The sequence below is a fragment of the Schistocerca piceifrons genome, chromosome 1, assembly GCF_021461385.2.
Source record: "Schistocerca piceifrons isolate TAMUIC-IGC-003096 chromosome 1, iqSchPice1.1, whole genome shotgun sequence".
In the NCBI taxonomy this organism is placed as follows: Eukaryota; Metazoa; Arthropoda; class Insecta; order Orthoptera; family Acrididae; genus Schistocerca; species Schistocerca piceifrons.
In genome coordinates this window covers 535794122-535811966 of record NC_060138.1, presented here as the reverse complement: position 1 = coordinate 535811966, position 17845 = coordinate 535794122, and the positions used below count along the sequence as shown (strand labels likewise).

Genomic DNA, 17845 nt, shown 5'->3' with positions numbered 1-17845 from the left:
CATAAATAGCGGAGGAAACGAGGCGTGGAAGTTCGTTTAAAGGTATGTAAAGGCAATTTTATTATATATCTTGTTTGACTAATCTGTTAATCCTAGAGTTACTGTATTATGTCGTCGTGAGGTCAAAAATTTGTCAATGTATTGTTCATGTGACGTGGGCCTCCACTTACGATACCTTACAGCACGCTATGTCTCTTTACGTAAAATGTGTGTAATTTTATCTTAATGAGTACTTCGTGCATAATATGTTGATGGTAAATTACCTTCGTTAATTTTAATGGTATAAAAACGTGGGACCCCAATACATTATCTCCAATTGACGTCATGCATTTCGGACCGCCATCTCAGCACTTGAAATTTTCGTTGTACTCCAGATCTAATCGTCAATTTCTCTGTCATAGGCAACACGGCATTTAACCTTGAAACGACGGTATGCAGCATGTATCTGTTTTGTTTATGCCATACAAGTTTTAATTTGTACATATATTATGGTTTCACAACTGGCATGTTGGCATGTTATTGTAAGCCTCGACTTTCTTATCGTACGTTTTTATTTAATTTTACTCATTAGATGTGTTCATTACTGTACTTTGTATTGCATTCATCCACACGAGCAAATTCTATGAGTTTTATTATCTTAGAGCTCACTGTATGTTCTTCTTGTGACAGAGTGGTTTAAATCATTGTACAATGTAACTACCGGTGTCCGGTTTCATGTGTATGTAAACTTTCTGCCATTGGATTTTTTTATGTGTGCCCTACTACGTGTTTATATTGCTTTAAGCCTGTAACCTTGGCATGTTTTCTTTTATAGATCTGAAGAAGGCAGTTTCTGTTGCCGAAAATATTCTGTTGTTCCTTGGGTTCAAGTGGCTCTAAGCACTATGGGAATTAACAGCTGGGGTCATCAGTCACCTAAACTTAGAACTACTTAAACCTAACAACATCACACACATCCATGCCCGAGGCAGGATTCGAACCTGCGACCGTAGCAGCAGCGCGTTTCTGGACTGAAGCGCCTAGGACCGCTCGGCCATCGCGGCCGGCTGTTTCTTGGGTTGCAGTGAAGAAGTTGGAACACTGACCATAGTAAGACCATAAAGCACATTCAGCTGTAATGCTCCAGATGTTTTGACACCATATTGTCGTTCTAGTGAAGCCGTCTTTCTTCGTAGATAAGTCCACATATATTTTGTGGTTTTTTCTTGCTCTGTTGAGGCTGGTCCATATTTCCAGGCGTAAGTAACTGTCTGGGGTTTTCCTGGGATGCAGGGTACGTAGCAAGCAGATATTAACGTGGACTCACTGTGTTTGTCACGCTTTGGTCAAATTAAAACTGTCGATGAGTAGTTTGTTGTCAATTGAGTACGGAGGGACTTTATAGTGCAGTCTGTCTATTCGTACAGCTTAGGATAGTTGGTGGACTGGGAGCAAGTGATTTCTCTGAATTTTAGCGCTCTGTCTAATAATAGCATGATCCCATCATACTTACTTCCTGCTGGAAGTTGCGAAGATCGGCCAGTCAGACAACGAAAACTTTCCATCGCCAGCTGCGCCTATTTTTCTGCGAAAAGCCTGGGAGACAAGTGTTGGCCGACAGAAGCAGGAATTACGGCCCTCGTCACGTATGGCGCTTCCCGGGCGTGTTGCTGATATAAACAACTTAGAGGACGTTTGGAGGCGGCTGCTGTCGAGTAGAGACGGCACCTCTTGCTGCGGATTGGCTGCAGCACTTTTACAGCCTTTGACATCAGCTGCTGTTGTTGAGTGCCAGTTCGTAGCAAAAGCTGCGCAGTCCATACGTAATCCGATCTGACGTTATTTCGAGTGAGCAGGGAACATGTTGATGGCAAGTAACCTGGCTGTGTAACACGACAACACTGTTCCGTGGTTGACGGAAAGTTCCGAGAGTTCACACTTTCTTCATACGAGTGACTGCGAATTTATGACCGTTTCATATGCAAGCGCGAATTTGTTAACAACTGATGGTATTAAAAGTTTAACGACACAGGAAGTGTTGGTGAAAAAACAAGGAGCGGCAGATCTGGATGAATTAGCGGCACTGTTGATACCGTGCGTGCAGCATTTCGTCGCAAACCGCGGGAATCGACGCGCCATGTTTCCAGAGAAACGGGCATACCTCACGACACCGTGGTGACGATTTTACACAAACGGCTGCTTTTTCAAGCATATAAAGTACAAACCCTGAAGGCTTCGTAACTATAGGCTCGGACGTGCTGAGTTTTCTAGGAATATACTGTCGCGAATCATTGCAGACAATAAATATCTTAATAATGTTTCTTTTTGTGATGAAGCCACTTTTCACATCTGTGGAAAAGTAAGCAGTGGATTTGTGAGTACGAGAAGCCACATATCGTGGTACATCACATAAAGGACAACTCGAAAGTGAAAGTGTGGTGTGGGTTAATGTACAGCACTATTACTGGACCGTTTTTTGCACTATGCCTACTATTATGGCAACAGTTTACCTGGACCTCGTCCGCAGCTCGTGGTCGTGCGGTAGCATTCTCGCTTCCCGCGCCCGGGTTCCCGGGTTCGATTCCCGGCGGGGTCAGGGATTTTCTCTGCCTCGTGATGACTGGGTGTTGTGTGATGTCCTTAGGTTAGTTAGGTTTAAGTAGTTCTAAGTTCTATGGGACTTATGACCATAGATGTTGAGTCCCATAACGCTCAGAGCCATTTGAGCCAACCTGGACCTCAGTTACAGGAATTTTAAGCGTGTGCTATCTTACAACAAGACGGTGCGTAACCACACTGTTACTTCTTCGCCACTTCCTGGATGAACCCTTTCCCAACAGATGGATCGGCAGAGCGGGTCCAAGATCATGGTCACCAGTTTGTCCAGACAATGACTTCTCTCGACTTTTTGAGGGGCATATGTTACGAATAAAGTGTTCATTTCACATGTTCCAGATGTGCAAATTCTCGTGGCATGAAGACGAGATGTGACGGATGAGACGTTGGGAAAGACACGAAGAGAAACTGAATACTACCTTGAGGTAAGAAAAGGTAAGAAATATAAATTACTCACCACACTAGATGCGGAGGCCGAATTTGGAAAAATCCTGAAATCAAAGATGGAATTTCAAACAGTTGCACGTAAAGGTAACAGAATTAAACGAAGATCATATCAACATAAGAACAGTAAGTTGAATGAGGAAGGTACAGTAAAACTAATAATTTATAACAGCAACAGAAAATCAGATATCTGCCTACAATAAGCCATACGAGGCACACCTTGGAGAACAAGAAATCTACAAACACAAATGTAAAGTTGGGAGAGAAAACAGAGAAGGTAATCCAAAAGAGTAAGAAATTTGACGAATTAAGCTTCTTATTATTAATTTATTTTCCGGTCATCACACTCTTCAACGATTTGATGCTGCCATTTATCTCTTTCCTTCTTGTGCTATATTTTCGTCTCCATAGCTGCTGTACTTAGTAAGCTCGCTAATTTGTTTTACGTGTTCTAGTCTTTGTCATTGTTTTTTTTCTCTCAGGCGTTTCTTCAAGCGTGACTTTAACTGCTCCTGGTGACAGATGACCCATGTTCTCCCCTACCCCCGGCTGGGTAAGTTCTTGGAAGATATGTTCCGTTACATTAAGAATTTTTTATGTCATACTATAAGTCAATAACACAATAAACATTCCAAAATGATCTATCAAAGTGAGGAAGAAAGTGATTCACGGAAATTGTGGAAAACCCAACTATTAGATGAAATTCGTTGTGTGTTCAAGCCGCATCACATTTCAGTAGAAATTTAAACTCACAAGATTTGAATCATCTTCAGGTGCCTATCGACAGCCAGCAGTGGTACTTGCTGCCTATCACCCGAGAGAATTTTTACAAGAATGCTGCCGCCAAAAACTTCAAGGATAACTCAGCATGGCCGGAGGAAGACCTGAAGACTGCTGTTCCGGACTACCGGTACAGTGTTTGTAACCAATGCGCCACCTTGCTAGGTGCTTATTTGCGTGACGGTCTAGTTGCAACCAAGTCGCCGAGGGATTAATAGACCGGAATCTGGGAGACTAAAGAGAGGTCGGTCTGTGGTGTCCTAGAAACACAGGGACATCGGCGCCTTCCTGGCGAGCTGCCGACACACCGCAAATAAACGTGCGACTAGGGTACAATACTGCGTGCGGAGGTCACGGCGGTGTGGCTCAAGGCTTCCAGCAGTGGCGCCACTAGCCGTTCACTGTGTTCTTCATCCGTCCTTTCGAAGTTGAAACGCCCCTTCCGTCCGTTCGTCGAAATCGCAATCGCGATCAGAATACACATTCTCTTGGCGATAGGGGGCGAGCGAGACAAATTACGCGACGTACTACTGATCCGCTGATTTAATCTGAAACGCTTTTGGTGGATCCTGATTAGTTGTCTGCACTTCTACAAATGCAAAATCAATTTAAATTGGGCCCATGACACGGGGTTAAGAGTTCCCACTACTTATAGTCAGTGCTGTTTTTCTGGGGGAACGCTGGGGGATGCGTACCCCTAAACTTTTTCGTCGACAAAATAACTTTTTTACGATGTTGAGAACTTGGAAGAGTGCCAAAGATTTATTTCACGGACGTAAATTTTTTATTTCATTTTTTCGTGTTGGTAATTGCAATACAAACGATACCAGTGCAGTTTTTGGTGGGAAAATCGATGTCATTGACTGTTTCAAGCATTTCGAAGCTGCGGCAACCGTTCTCGACAACTGAATCGCTGGCAGCCAGTTCGACTAGCATGTAGTGCCTTCGCCCACTAATAGTGGGCGATGGTAGTGCTAAACGGATATGTGTACACTCAAAACGCATGTTTCATTTGAGGTAATGTAAACTGAAGTGTTCGATACCACTTTCTCTTGTATGTTTGTGTGTTTCTCGGTATCGCCTGCTACATTTGAGCTGTAAAGTCAACTGAAGAGTCCGATACCATTTTTTTTTGTGTAGTTCGACATGTTGATGACGTCATGGCTAAAAGCAGTGCTTCAGTTATAACTAATTTTCACTGCATTATATCCTATGTCGGAGTACCTTCAAACTTTTTTTTAGGAAAAAAGCACTGCTTATTGTCATTAATTAGCGGTCTACAGCAATTCAACCACTTTCAGAAAGATTCCTAGAACCGACCACATGATTGGAATATGTACACCTCAGACAGTTCAGACATCGCCTCCAACTCACTGTCGGCAACTTGAGCCGATAATCAGCACAGCAACAAATCAAATACATGGTCTTCACGGGTTTGCCGCTGGATGACGTTGTGTAAATTCCACAATATTTCCTTGGAGCAACTGTCCGAAATTTTCAGGTGGTTCAGCCTTGATGGTGGCTAGGTACGTAGGCGCGTATGACGCTGGTGTTCATCGCAGCGTTCTTGTACTATTTTGAACATATCCGCCGAGAAAGTTTGAAGAGTCACATCTGGTACCTTTACGGGGAACAGATGGTGAAGAACATATGTGAGTTTGACAAGTTACGTCGCAAGAGAGATAGATTGTTAACCAGGGTTCATTTCTACTGAGATGCAGCGACAAGCAAACCATCCCTACGTTTTCCAAATTTAAATACTATAAATTCTGTGGTTACTATTACAATTAAAAGACGGGCGAGTGCAGCACTTCTGCTATACGCGTCAGGAATTTTACTTTGTGTTCAGACAGTTACTATCACTCCATCTGAGGATTTCAGCGAACCTTTCAGCGGTATCCTGGAGCTAGTAGACAACGTCACTTGGGCACTGGTTCAAAATGGTTCAAATGGCTCTGAGCACTATGGGACTTAACATCTAAGGTCATCAGTCCCCTAGAACTTAGAACTACTTAAACCTAACTAACCTAAGGAGATCACACACATCCATGTCCGAGGCAAGATTCGAACCTGCGACCGTAGCAGTCGCGCGGTTCCGGACAGAAGCGCCTAGAACCGCTCGGCCACCACGACCGGCTACTTGGGCACTGGCTGACTGCACTGAACGACAAGCTAAGGTATGTTCCTATGGAACCAAACTCCTGAGGTCATCGGTCCGTAGGCTTACAAATGTTCAAAAAAATGTTCAAATGTGTGTGAAATCTTATGGGACTTAACTGCTAAGGTCATCAGTCCCTAAGCTTACACACTACTTAGCCTAAATTATCCTAAGGACAAACACACACACCCATGCCCGAGGGCGGATTCAAACCTCCGTACAGTCCATGATTGCAGCGCCGTAGACCGCTCGGCTAATCCCGCGCGGCTTACAACTACTTAATAGTAGTAGGGAGTTGGAGTTACCACACTCACCCCCACCGCCATCCGCGGGACGACGCCTCACGTTTTGCTCAGCCCTCACGTGGGCCCCGGCCAACTCCTCCCCTTCCACCCTCTCCCTCCCCCAACCTACCCTATTGGCAGGAATTTCGAATTTTGGTGGGAATTTAGAACTTTGGTCGGAATTTCTTTGTCCCTGGGCTGTGCTGACATCCCACCCCACCCCCTACCCGGAAATTGGCGGGAAACTAAAATTGGCAGTACCCTTTCCTGAACTCGAAATCTGGTGCTCCTGGGTGGAATCCCAAGTGCACCCCCCTAACACATTTAACCACCAGAGGCACTTGGAATTGACGGAAAGTTAGGTTAGTGTACTTTATTTATTTTGGTAGGGAAACAGACGCAAATATCGATCCTAATTACGTAATTAATCATAAACATTGGGCGTAATTACGCAACCATATGTGCAGCACTACACAAAGACGACATAAAATCGCAATACAACTCAAAAACTGATGATCCCATACAACTGGTGTTATCCTGCTGGGAAAACAATTCTCAATACCACTCGAAACTAGTGTCAGATACACTCAAACTTTACCCTACACATACAAGCTGGTACGAGAAAGGCAGGGGGTGTAAGGTACTATCTTCATTCTTTTTGATGGGAAATATGTTCAACTGACAAGATACTGGTGCTGGACAGAGAGGAGTTTAAAAAGTGTATCTCCTGTAAGCATACAGTATCTATCGTTGTTTGACGTCAGAGTTCTCTACAGGCGCCTACTCAAAAGTCATCATACAGCCCAGCTAATCGAAGCTAATACACGCTGTCACAACTGTACAATCAGAAGACATGCAAATACTCCCTCAATTTCCCCACATTTTGGCGTATTTTCCTCCAACTTATACGAATTTTCCGTCATTTTATCGATTTTATGTCACTTTTATCCATGCTCTCGTTACGTGTTCTAAACTTGCTTGTAAATGTAGTACAGCTGCCAACACATAGCGCAAAGGCACTATTTTTCTGATCGGGTGGCATAGTATAGCACTGTACTCGAATGCATCCAGTCACCTCCAACCGCATATTCTACAGCTGCAGCACGTTTGCTCTCTTTTCTGTATGTCTGTGTCTGTCCATGTGTCACAGGTGGCTCCCAGGTCCCACAGTAGACCCGAGTTGGCGTTCGAGTGTGGACCCGCAGAGTGTTATATCCGGAGTGATGTTGGAATGCGGATCCACAATGTGCCAAGTCCAGAATAGGATTTGAAGGTGTATCCACCACGCGTTATATAGGGAGCGATGTTGGGATGCGATCCACAAACCGTCACATCTGGGATGGGGCTCGAAGGTAGACCAGTCACGCATTATGTGCGGAGATGCGTTCTATTTTCGATGTTGGATCCATCAGCAGGAAGAGCACGTCATGGGAGCCATCTGCGACACGTGCACAGACGCAGGCATACAGCAAAGAGAGCAAATGTGCTGCAACTATAGGATATGCGGTTGGAGGTGACTGTATGTATTCGAATACAGTGCTATACTATGCTGCCCGACCAGAAAAATAGTGCATTTCCACTAGGTGCTGGCAGCTATACGACATTTAGAAGCAAGTTTAGAACACGTAATGAGAAGTGCAGTCGTGATCGCACGGACAGAAGTGACATAAAATCGATAAAATGACGGAACATTCGTATAAATTGAGGGAAAATAAGCCGAAATGAAGGGAAATCGAGGGAGTATTTGCATGTCTTCTGATTGGCGCAGAACAATTCTTGTATATGAGAACGAGTATACGACAGCAACAGAATTACATGTTGAGATGCAACCACTGGGAACCAGAGAAACAGTCTTTTATTTTTTGTCGAGGCAACATTCTACTGTACGTGTACTGAGGTAATAGTCACACACGCGAGTTGACTGCTGTTCTTGATGCTTTCTTGGAAAAAAGAGAACCATCTGCCTTTAAACTTAAGTACATATGTGTTAAAGAATGACAGAGTGTGGATGGAGTGATCAGTTGAGATTGAGTTGTAACTAGGTATGATTTAATGGTAGACTGATGATGCGTTCTAGAGAGCGAGGGACATGTTGCTGCAGGTCATTCGACTATTTTTTTCCGTTGTTCTGTCGGGATGCATCAGTTGTGTGACATAACCCGCATTCGACTTGCGTACAACTGCGTGTTCTGTGTGTGACTTAGAGCACCTGCAGTCGTTAACAGCAAACCTCTCGCCCATCACAGGACCTCCATCCTGTTTCTACACATTCCTCTAGACGAACGAAGATTTATGCAACGTACACCATTCCCCTACCGCATCTTGAGCATAAAATCGAGTCTTCAGTTTCATAACTGCGGTGATTCGAAGTTAGCGACAGGTGTTTGTGAAGAAGTGTTTGTCAGCTACTACAATCCTCGTGTATACATCTGTTTGACTGATGTCCTGTTGTCGGAGCTAGTGGCGACACATCGTGTAATTCCACATGTCAAACACGGCTGCTATGCGCTTGTCTCTTTCTTTGTAACAGGCATTCTCCATTACTAACAATCAAATTATATAGCACTGATACGAGCGTAGTATATTTGCTGAACTGTGATCTGATGTGAATAGTGGGGGCTATACACCTCTGGAAAGCTATGTTGTACATGTATCACAAGGAATCGACATTTTAAGGAAGTAGTTTTTCAATATGGTTCAAATGGATCTGAGCACTATGGGACTTAACATCTGAGGTCATCAGTCCCCTAGAACTTAGAACTACTTAAACCTAACTAACCTAAGGACATCACACACATCCATGCCCGAGGCAGGATTCGAACCTGCGACCGTAGCAGTCGCGCGGTTTCGGACTGAAGCGCCTAGAACCACTCGGCCACCGTGGCCGGCATTAGTTTTTAATTTTACAATTTATCACCATAGTTTATCGTAGAGAAACATGCAAGGAGAATATACGGCCGACCGCGGTGGTCTCGCGGCTCTAGGCGCGCAGTCCGGAACCGCGCGACCGCTACGGTCGCAGGTTCGAATCCTGCCTCGGGCATGGATGTGTGTGATGTCCTTAGGTTAGTTAGGTTTAAGTAGTTCTAAGTTCTAGGGGACTGATGACCACAGATGTTAAGTTCCATAGTGCTCAGAGCCGTTTGAACCATTTTTTTTTTTTTGAGAATATACGTCATGCGCTCTAAATATATTTCTTTTATTGGGATAGTGACACCGTTTCATTACATACGACTAATAGGTCGGAATCCGCAACGATCTAACATTATAGCGTGTTTTATGTGGAGAACTTTGCAGACTTATGAGTGCATGTGTTTATGTTCTCTCTTCCAAAAATCCTCTTGTTAATTACTCCAGACACCAGAACAATACTTTAGAATTGATGTCGCAGTTCATTTACGTAAAATGCAGCAAACTCCGTCCGTCTGGAGCTCCATCACGCACAAAAACCACCCTACGAGCATTGAGAGGAGAGCAAGACATCGACATCTTACCTACTGACAAAGGAAATGCTACTGTGCTTCTCTCATGCACAGAATATAATAGCAAGATATACAAACTGCTCGACGATTCTGCATACAGTAAATTAAAAAGTGATCTGACGGGTAGCATCCAGAGAAAGACTCTGGAACTCATCAGGAAGAGCTCGATTCCAGCCCAAGTCGCTAAGGGTTTGCATCAACAGTCTGCAGTTCCTCCTAGACTCTATGGCCTACCCAAGATCCATAAGAATGGGGTGTCTCTCTGTCCTATTGTAAGTAACATAGGAGCTCCTACTTACTTTGTTGAGAAATATCGGACATCACTATTGGGACCTGTCGTAGACAAGTGCGACCATCATATTAGAAACTCTGAACATTTCATAGGTCACCTGTAAACTCTTAGATTGCATTCGTCGGATTCTTGCCAAGTTTCGAGGTTGTGTCTTTATTTACAAAGCTGCCCTTGCAGGACTCTTTAGAGCTCATTAGCAACTAGTTTGAGGAGGACATAGTGGCAGAAAAACCACCCTACGAGCATTGAGAGGAGAGCAAGACATCGACATCTTACCTACTGACAAAGGAAATGCTACTGTGCTTCTCTCATGCACAGAATATAATAGCAAGATATACAAACTGCTCGACGATTCTGCATACAGTAAATTAAAAAGTGATCTGACGGGTAGCATCCAGAGAAAGACTCTGGAACTCATCAGGAAGAGCTCGATTCCAGCCCAAGTCGCTAAGGGTTTGCATCAACAGTCTGCAGTTCCTCCTAGACTCTATGGCCTACCCAAGATCCATAAGAATGGGGTGTCTCTCTGTCCTATTGTAAGTAACATAGGAGCTCCTACTTACTTTGTTGAGAAATATCGGACATCACTATTGGGACCTGTCGTAGACAAGTGCGACCATCATATTAGAAACTCTGAACATTTCATAGGTCACCTGTAAACTCTTAGATTGCATTCGTCGGATTCTTGCCAAGTTTCGAGGTTGTGTCTTTATTTACAAAGCTGCCCTTGCAGGACTCTTTAGAGCTCATTAGCAACTAGTTTGAGGAGGACATAGTGGCATTATTTAAACATGTGCTTATTTTTCAACATACTTCTTATTTCATGAGCAATACTCTGAACAAGTGGACGCCATGGGAAGCCCTCCGTCTCCTGTAGTGGCCAATTATTTTATGGAGGACTGTGAAGAGAAAGCACTGGAATCAACCACTCTCAAACCCTGTTCTTCTCTGCGGTATGCCGATGATACATTTGTGGTGAGGCCACATGGACTTGATACTCTACCTATGTTTCTTCACCATCTGAATTTGCTCCATCCGAACATACAAGGGTGAGTCAAATGAAAACCTTAAATATTTTTTAAAATATTATTTATTGTGCAGAAGTCGTACAATGCTGTGTCACTTTTCAACATAATCTCCCCCACGGTCAATGTAAGTCCTCCAGTGCTTACAAAGTGCATAAATTCCTTTAGAAAAAAATTATTTTAGTAGTCCGCGCAACCACTCATGCACCGCGTGGCGTACCTCTTCATCAAAACGGAACTTCTTTTCTCCCATTGCCTCTCTGAGTGATCCAAACATATGGAAATCACTTGGTGATGAGGAATGGCGCCATTCCTTGCTCGCTCTCTTCGTTTCCGGTCGGTGGAAGTGAACCCAGGTTTCGTCCCCGGTAACGATTCTTGTAAGGAAGCCATCACCTTCTCACTCAAAACGCCGAGGAAGTTCTTCACAAGCATCAACACGGCGTTCTCTCATTTCAGGAGTCAGCTGCTGTGGCACCCATCTTGCAGACACTTTGTGAAACTGGAGCACATCATGCACAATGTGCTGTGCTGACCATTGACTAATCTGTAAACATGCTGCAATGTCATTCAGTGTCACTCGACGGTTTTCCTTCACTATGGCTTCAACTGCTGCAATGTTCTGTGGATCCACAAATGGCTCTGAGCACTATGCGACTTATCTTCTGAGGTCATCGGTCGCCTAGAACTAATTAAACCTAACTAACCTAAGGACATCACACACATCCATGCCCGAGGCAGGATTCGAACCTGCTACCGTAGCAGTCGCTCGGCTCTAGACTGTAGCGCCTAGAACCGCACGGCCACTCCGGCCGGCTATTGAGTCACAACTCATTGTGTCTGACCTGGACGAGGAGCATTTCCACGGAAGTCACACCATTTGAGAACTTCCTACTCCATTCGTAGACTTGCTGCCGTGACAAACATGCATCAACGTACTGAACCTTCATTCGTCGATGAATTTCAATAGGTTTCACACCTTCACTACGCAAAAACCGAATAACAGAACGCTGTTCTTCCCTGGTGCAAGTCGCAAGTGGGGCGGCCATCTTCATACAGATACTGCCACGGTATGTGTGCATCTGCACTATGCTGCCACATCCAGGCCATTCTGCAGGCTGTTTGTAGCACTCTTACCAACTTACAGGATAACGGCGCGAAATTTCGAGTTGTTAATAGAAGTGGAAAAAGATGGCACTTTACCTTTTCTTGAAAGCAGATGGAACCTTGGGACGTAGCGTCTACCGGAAGCCAATGCATACAAATCTATATCTGCATTTCAGAAGCTGCCATCATCCTCCACGATGCGGTAGTGCATTACGTACGTTAGTTCAGAGAGCACATGTGGTATCTGATCCTGAAAGCCTGTTGAGTGAAGACAACATCTGAAGACAGTGTTCCGACGGCCGTATTTTGGTGTATATCGTCAAGAATCGGAAGAATCCTCTGAAGATGACTTTAAGTGTGTTTTTCGACCATCTGCAAAATTGGAGAAACTGTTGGGTTCAGTTAAGGATGACCTTGGCCTGAGGAAGTGTGCTGTGTACAAGATTCCTTGTCAGTGTGGGGCAGTATATATAGGCCAGACATGTCGCACAGTACAAGAACGCTGCCGTGAACATCAGCGTCATACAGGCTACGTCAACCGGAAATGTCGGCAATTGCGGAACACTGTCTCAATACAGGACATCGCATGATTTATGAAAAGACGAAAGTTTTATCCCCGGCATCATCTTTATGGGATTGCGCCATTAAGGAAGCAGTACATATTCGTACAGCCGATAATGTAATCAACAGGGATGCGAGATTTCAGCTGGGCACAGCCTGGAACCCTGCATTGGCTGCTATTAAATCACGATGAGAAAATTAAGATTTTTCCACAACAGACCTGTCATACCATTGGGCTAGTATAGTTTCTTAGTGAGTGACGTCTGGTCGTACTGTTAGTATACATAGCGTACCACGCACGAGCAGGAGGGCCGCTCTGCGATTTGCGGCAGTGAGCGTTTTAGTACGGCACCATCTATCTGCAAATCATTGCGCATGAGTGATTTCCGCGCCTGCGCATTCTTCGCGCGCGTGGTTCAAATGGCTCTGAGCACTATGGGACTTAACATCTGTGGTCATCAGTCCGCTAGAACTTAGAACTACTTAAACCTAACTAACCTAAGGACATCACAAACATCCATGCTCGAGGCAGGATTCGAACCTGCGACCGTAGCGGTCGCGCGGTTCCGGACTGAAGCGCCTAGAACCGCTCGGCCACAGCGGCCGGAGCCAACGTTCTCCCCGAGGCAATGTTCACATTCCTCATTCAACAGCCGGCCGAAGTGGCCGTGCGGTTAAAGGCGCTGCAGTCTGGAACCGCAAGACCGCTACGGTCGCAGGTTCGAATCCTGCCTCGGGCATGGATGTTTGTGATGTCCTTAGGTTAGTTAGGTTTAACTAGTTCTAAGTTCTAGGGGACTAATGACCTCAGCAGTTGAGTCCCATAGTGCTCAGAGCCATTTGAACCATTTGCACCTCATTCAACAGCCCTACATCCCATTAGAGACAATCCGTCTCCCAAGCCAATTCCTGCCGTGACTTCTTTTACTCCCACCCCATAGGCTTGAAGGAATACTGACAACCGCTTATCCTGCCCCTACACGAGCTCTGGATCGCTCGTTACGAAAGTGCAGTGCAGTGCGGACACCGTCAGCCTTACCTAGCCACCAGCAAGGTTGAACCATCTGAAGATGTCGGACAGTTGCTCCGAGGAAATACAGTGAAATTTGCACAACGTCATCCGGCAGCAAACCCGTGAAGACTATTTACAACATATCCACGGGGAAAAGTTGAAGAGTCAAATCAAATACAGTTCAAAGTCAATATGGCAAGAGTCAGTCCAAAAACGTCCAGAGGCGTCAGGCCATTGACACCAACGATACTTCATTTTACTTGTTGTTCAGGAATTGTCGCATAGGTTAACTTTCGTTATTTTAATATTTCATTCGATATACCAGTACTGGAAATTTAGATTAACGACTCCGTGCTTTTCTTTCTCCTTTTACGATCAAACTTACGACAGTTATTACCTTCGTACTGTTCACACCTGAACTCTGCCGTGGGGACACAAATACAGAATGAGGTTCTGCAGGCAAGCGTCTTGGGAAGTCCTTGAGTGTCCGCTGCTATGCCGACGAAGGACGCTACCCTCTGTGGTGGTCAACACCAAAGGGGCTTGTACGATTTCAGTATTTTGTTAACAAACTTTCACTATACTGAAACGACGTCACACCATCAGTAATACTAACAAAAATTATCAGTTGATAACTCGGTTTTACAAGGTTACGATGCCGAATACCGAAAACATAGCATGTGCTACAGTAGTATTATACATAGCTTGCAAGCAACAGAAAACAGAGGAAAAAGAGGTATGAGAATAGTTGAAAAAATAAGTTTCGATTCACATCTTAATTTACTGGCAAATAAGAACCACGGATCCGAAAGATCTCACAAATTATTTCCCGACGAGTCCTGTCATTCCCAATCTGTACACAGTCCAATCTAACCACTTTCACGAATGATGAGGCCAACACAAACACCCAGTCCCCTGGCAGAGAAAATCCCCAACATGGCCGGGAATTGAACCTGGGAAGCTATGATCCATAGGTAGCAGTGCTAGCCACTTTTTTTGTCTCATTTTGTTCTATATAGTTTGTTGAATTTGTTCTGGGCGGACGTCCGATCACACCCAGTCAGGTTCTTCCTTGAGCTGTTCACTCAGAGGGTAGCTAGCACTCTGACCGAACACGCTGAGCTAGCGTGCCGGCGCCACTAGACCACGAAGTGCGAACCGACGAGTCCTCTATCATACCACAAGTGATTAATAATGGTTCAAAATGGTTCAAATGGCTCTGAGCACTATGGGACTTAATTTATGAGGTCATCAGTCCCCTAAAGCTTAGAACTACTTAAACCTAACTAACCTAAGGACATCACACAAATCCAAGCCCGAGGCAGGACTCGAACATGCGACCATAGCACTCGCGCGGTTCAAGACAGTAGCGCCTAGAACCGCTCGGCCACCCCGGCCGGCAGCTGGAGGTTCCATTAAGAGGATCTCACACGTTCAATAATATTTTCAAACAGTCAGTATAGTGAGGGTATGGGAGTGCGTGTGACGTATTACCAATACGTCAAAATATTCTCAACTGTCAATACATACTGAACGCGTGAAGTGAAGTATTGAGAGGTCTGACAACATTCTTCCTTCATGCCAAAGCTTCGTGACCCAGCCACATGGCGTTAGTGTACATTATTTGTGTTTCCATTTCGTCCTTGTGCGTACTATATCTCATGTTCAATATTTTAAGTACTCTCAAACCAATTTTAATACACCTATGCGAGGGTAATAATTGTCTATACCACTTTAATATGGTCAGCAGAGGAATAGCTGATTACGGATATTTTATTAGTCTAAAAATATGTTATAGGTTTGTGAATTACATTGCTTTGAAAAATACTTCAAATTCTAAAAATACGTCATTTATCTGAAATGACTAGTAAGAGGTCTGCGAAATTCAAGTCAGTCTCAACAGATTATTACAAAACGTAAAGACAAAAATGTTTTACGTTAATTGTCTGAATATATCCTTGCCAGGCCGATACAACTGTTTCATAGGTTCCCATAGACTTTTACTATTTGTCTGTGTTGATATTACAGAACTAAACTTCGAGCATCCGGATGACCTGCCCGGTGCCAGAAATCTTAAACTTATTCCTGACCTCACATCGACTGCAACAGCCTCCCTTATTATCGTATTTTAGTTCTCTGTTTTATCTCGTATCAACTTTAATAACTTGTCGTACGATGCAAGACTCACTGGAAAATAATTTATGAAATCTTAAGTGCCCGTGGTTCTGATTTGTCAGTAAATTAACATGTGACCAGTCGCTCCCTGTTTTCAATCATTCTGGGACCCATATCCTCTTTTTCGCTGTTTTCTGTTTCTTGCAAGCTATAGCTAAAATAATTGCAGCACATGCTTTCTCTTAGGTGTTCGACATCTTAACCTTGCAAAACTGTGTTGTCAACTAACAATTTTTATCTATATTATTGCCGACGTGAGGTCGCTGCAGTACACCGAAGGTTTGACAGACTAGTGTTGTCAGCAAGTATTGAACGTGTGCGGCCCTTTTAGTCAGGAACTGCTTCTGCTGGTCTGGGAAGTGGATTTCTGGAATATGTGTTAACATATTTCGAAACATTCTTGGGGTTCACAGCCCAAATTTTCCATTTTCACGTCTTCTGGCGCGCTCGGGACAGTCCGTAGCGCGCGAGAACAAACTTTTAGGACTCTTTCCACTCGCGCTAGCCTCCGGGATTGGCCAGCCCAGATTTTACAAACTTAGTGGGAGCAAAAATTACTATTACAATACTGTCATTGGAGGGATGTCCGCATGATGCCCTACGATTGACCGTAGCGGCAGGGAGAGAGAACCTCAGCAACGTTTAGGTGGCAGGTTAGGGGAAATTGGAGAGGGCAATCTTTGTTCAGACTTAGTTTAGTTAATATACTCACATTCTACGCTTGCACTGACGCCGACACCGCGCCTGTGCTGGGTTAGGACGTTGATTTATTTCCGTTTCGTCTCTGATTTTTTCCATGTTTTATTTTCCTTTTTGCTATGTTTTTCATTTTGTTTGTACAATCCTGATTCTCCAATTTTGTAAACTGAAATGGAATTTTATGTTATGTTAATCACGTTCAGTGAAATCACGGAATTTTCCAGTTATATCTCGGGAGTGGTGACTTAAATATTATCATTTTTATTTTAAAATGAACCCATTGTCAGCTGCGTTTTCAATAATCGTTGATTAGTGTTAATTAATTACATTTTTACCAGGCCACCTACATCATTTAGTAGCTGAGAGATTAATCTTCGCAAACATTAGTAACGAGTTATCTTAGCCACAAGATTATGTGTTATGGTGACAGATCTGGTGTCATCTAACGCGCAAACAATGTGCAACAGCACGGTAATCATCAGCTTCGAAGGGACGCCCCGCTACACTAGATCTGGGTTGGCAGCGAGTAGCACAAGTTACCTTGTCCGACCACGATATCTCAGCCAGCAGTGGCCACGGTTCACACCATTACTTACACAGATCTTCACAACACCACTGATAAAAATTTCATTGGTAAAATGGAAATGGGCTGCGCTTTCTCTGTTGGCTCTAGTGACGGCGTTTTACAATACTATGGCATGAGAATTTCGGTGTATACTGCAATTGCAGTCATGTATCATTATTATACAGTGATGGGAAAAAATCGTTGCACCAAAAAATGATTAATGTAGAGTAATGAAATATTGGGAATTTACTTGTCTAAGTAACATATTTAAGTGATAAACTTTGCAGTATCAAAAGTTAATGGAAGCGTGAGATAAGCCGATGAAAATGTGAAATGCAGGTGCATTAATAACCGTTGCAGCCTCCAGAATGTTGACTGCAGGCATGTAAACGTGCATGCATTCTGTTGTACACGTCCAGTGTGTCAGTTTGTGGGATGGAGTTCTATGTCTGTTGCACTTGGTCAGACAATACAGGACTGCTAGTGCTGTTTGTGGATGAGGCTGGAGTTGTCGCCCCTTGATGTCCTATATGTGATCCACTGGAGACAGATCTGTTCATCGAGCAGGCCATGGCAACATGTCGTCACTCTGTGGAGCATCTTGGGTTACAACAGCGGTGTGTGGGAGAGCGTTATCCTGTTGGAAAACACCCCTGGAATGCTGTT

The 17845-nt window shown here is 44.1% G+C and overlaps 1 long non-coding RNA gene across 1 annotated transcript in view; it reads right to left on the bottom strand.

Annotated features, from left to right (window-relative positions):
• LOC124799072 overlaps nucleotides 1-17845 on the bottom strand; it is a 358440-nt gene that overhangs the window by 271642 nt on the left and 68953 nt on the right. Inside the window, exon 2 of the long non-coding RNA XR_007016980.1 lies at nucleotides 3053-3086. This is a non-coding gene — a long non-coding RNA (uncharacterized LOC124799072). The remainder of the gene's footprint in view (nucleotides 1-3052; nucleotides 3087-17845) is intronic.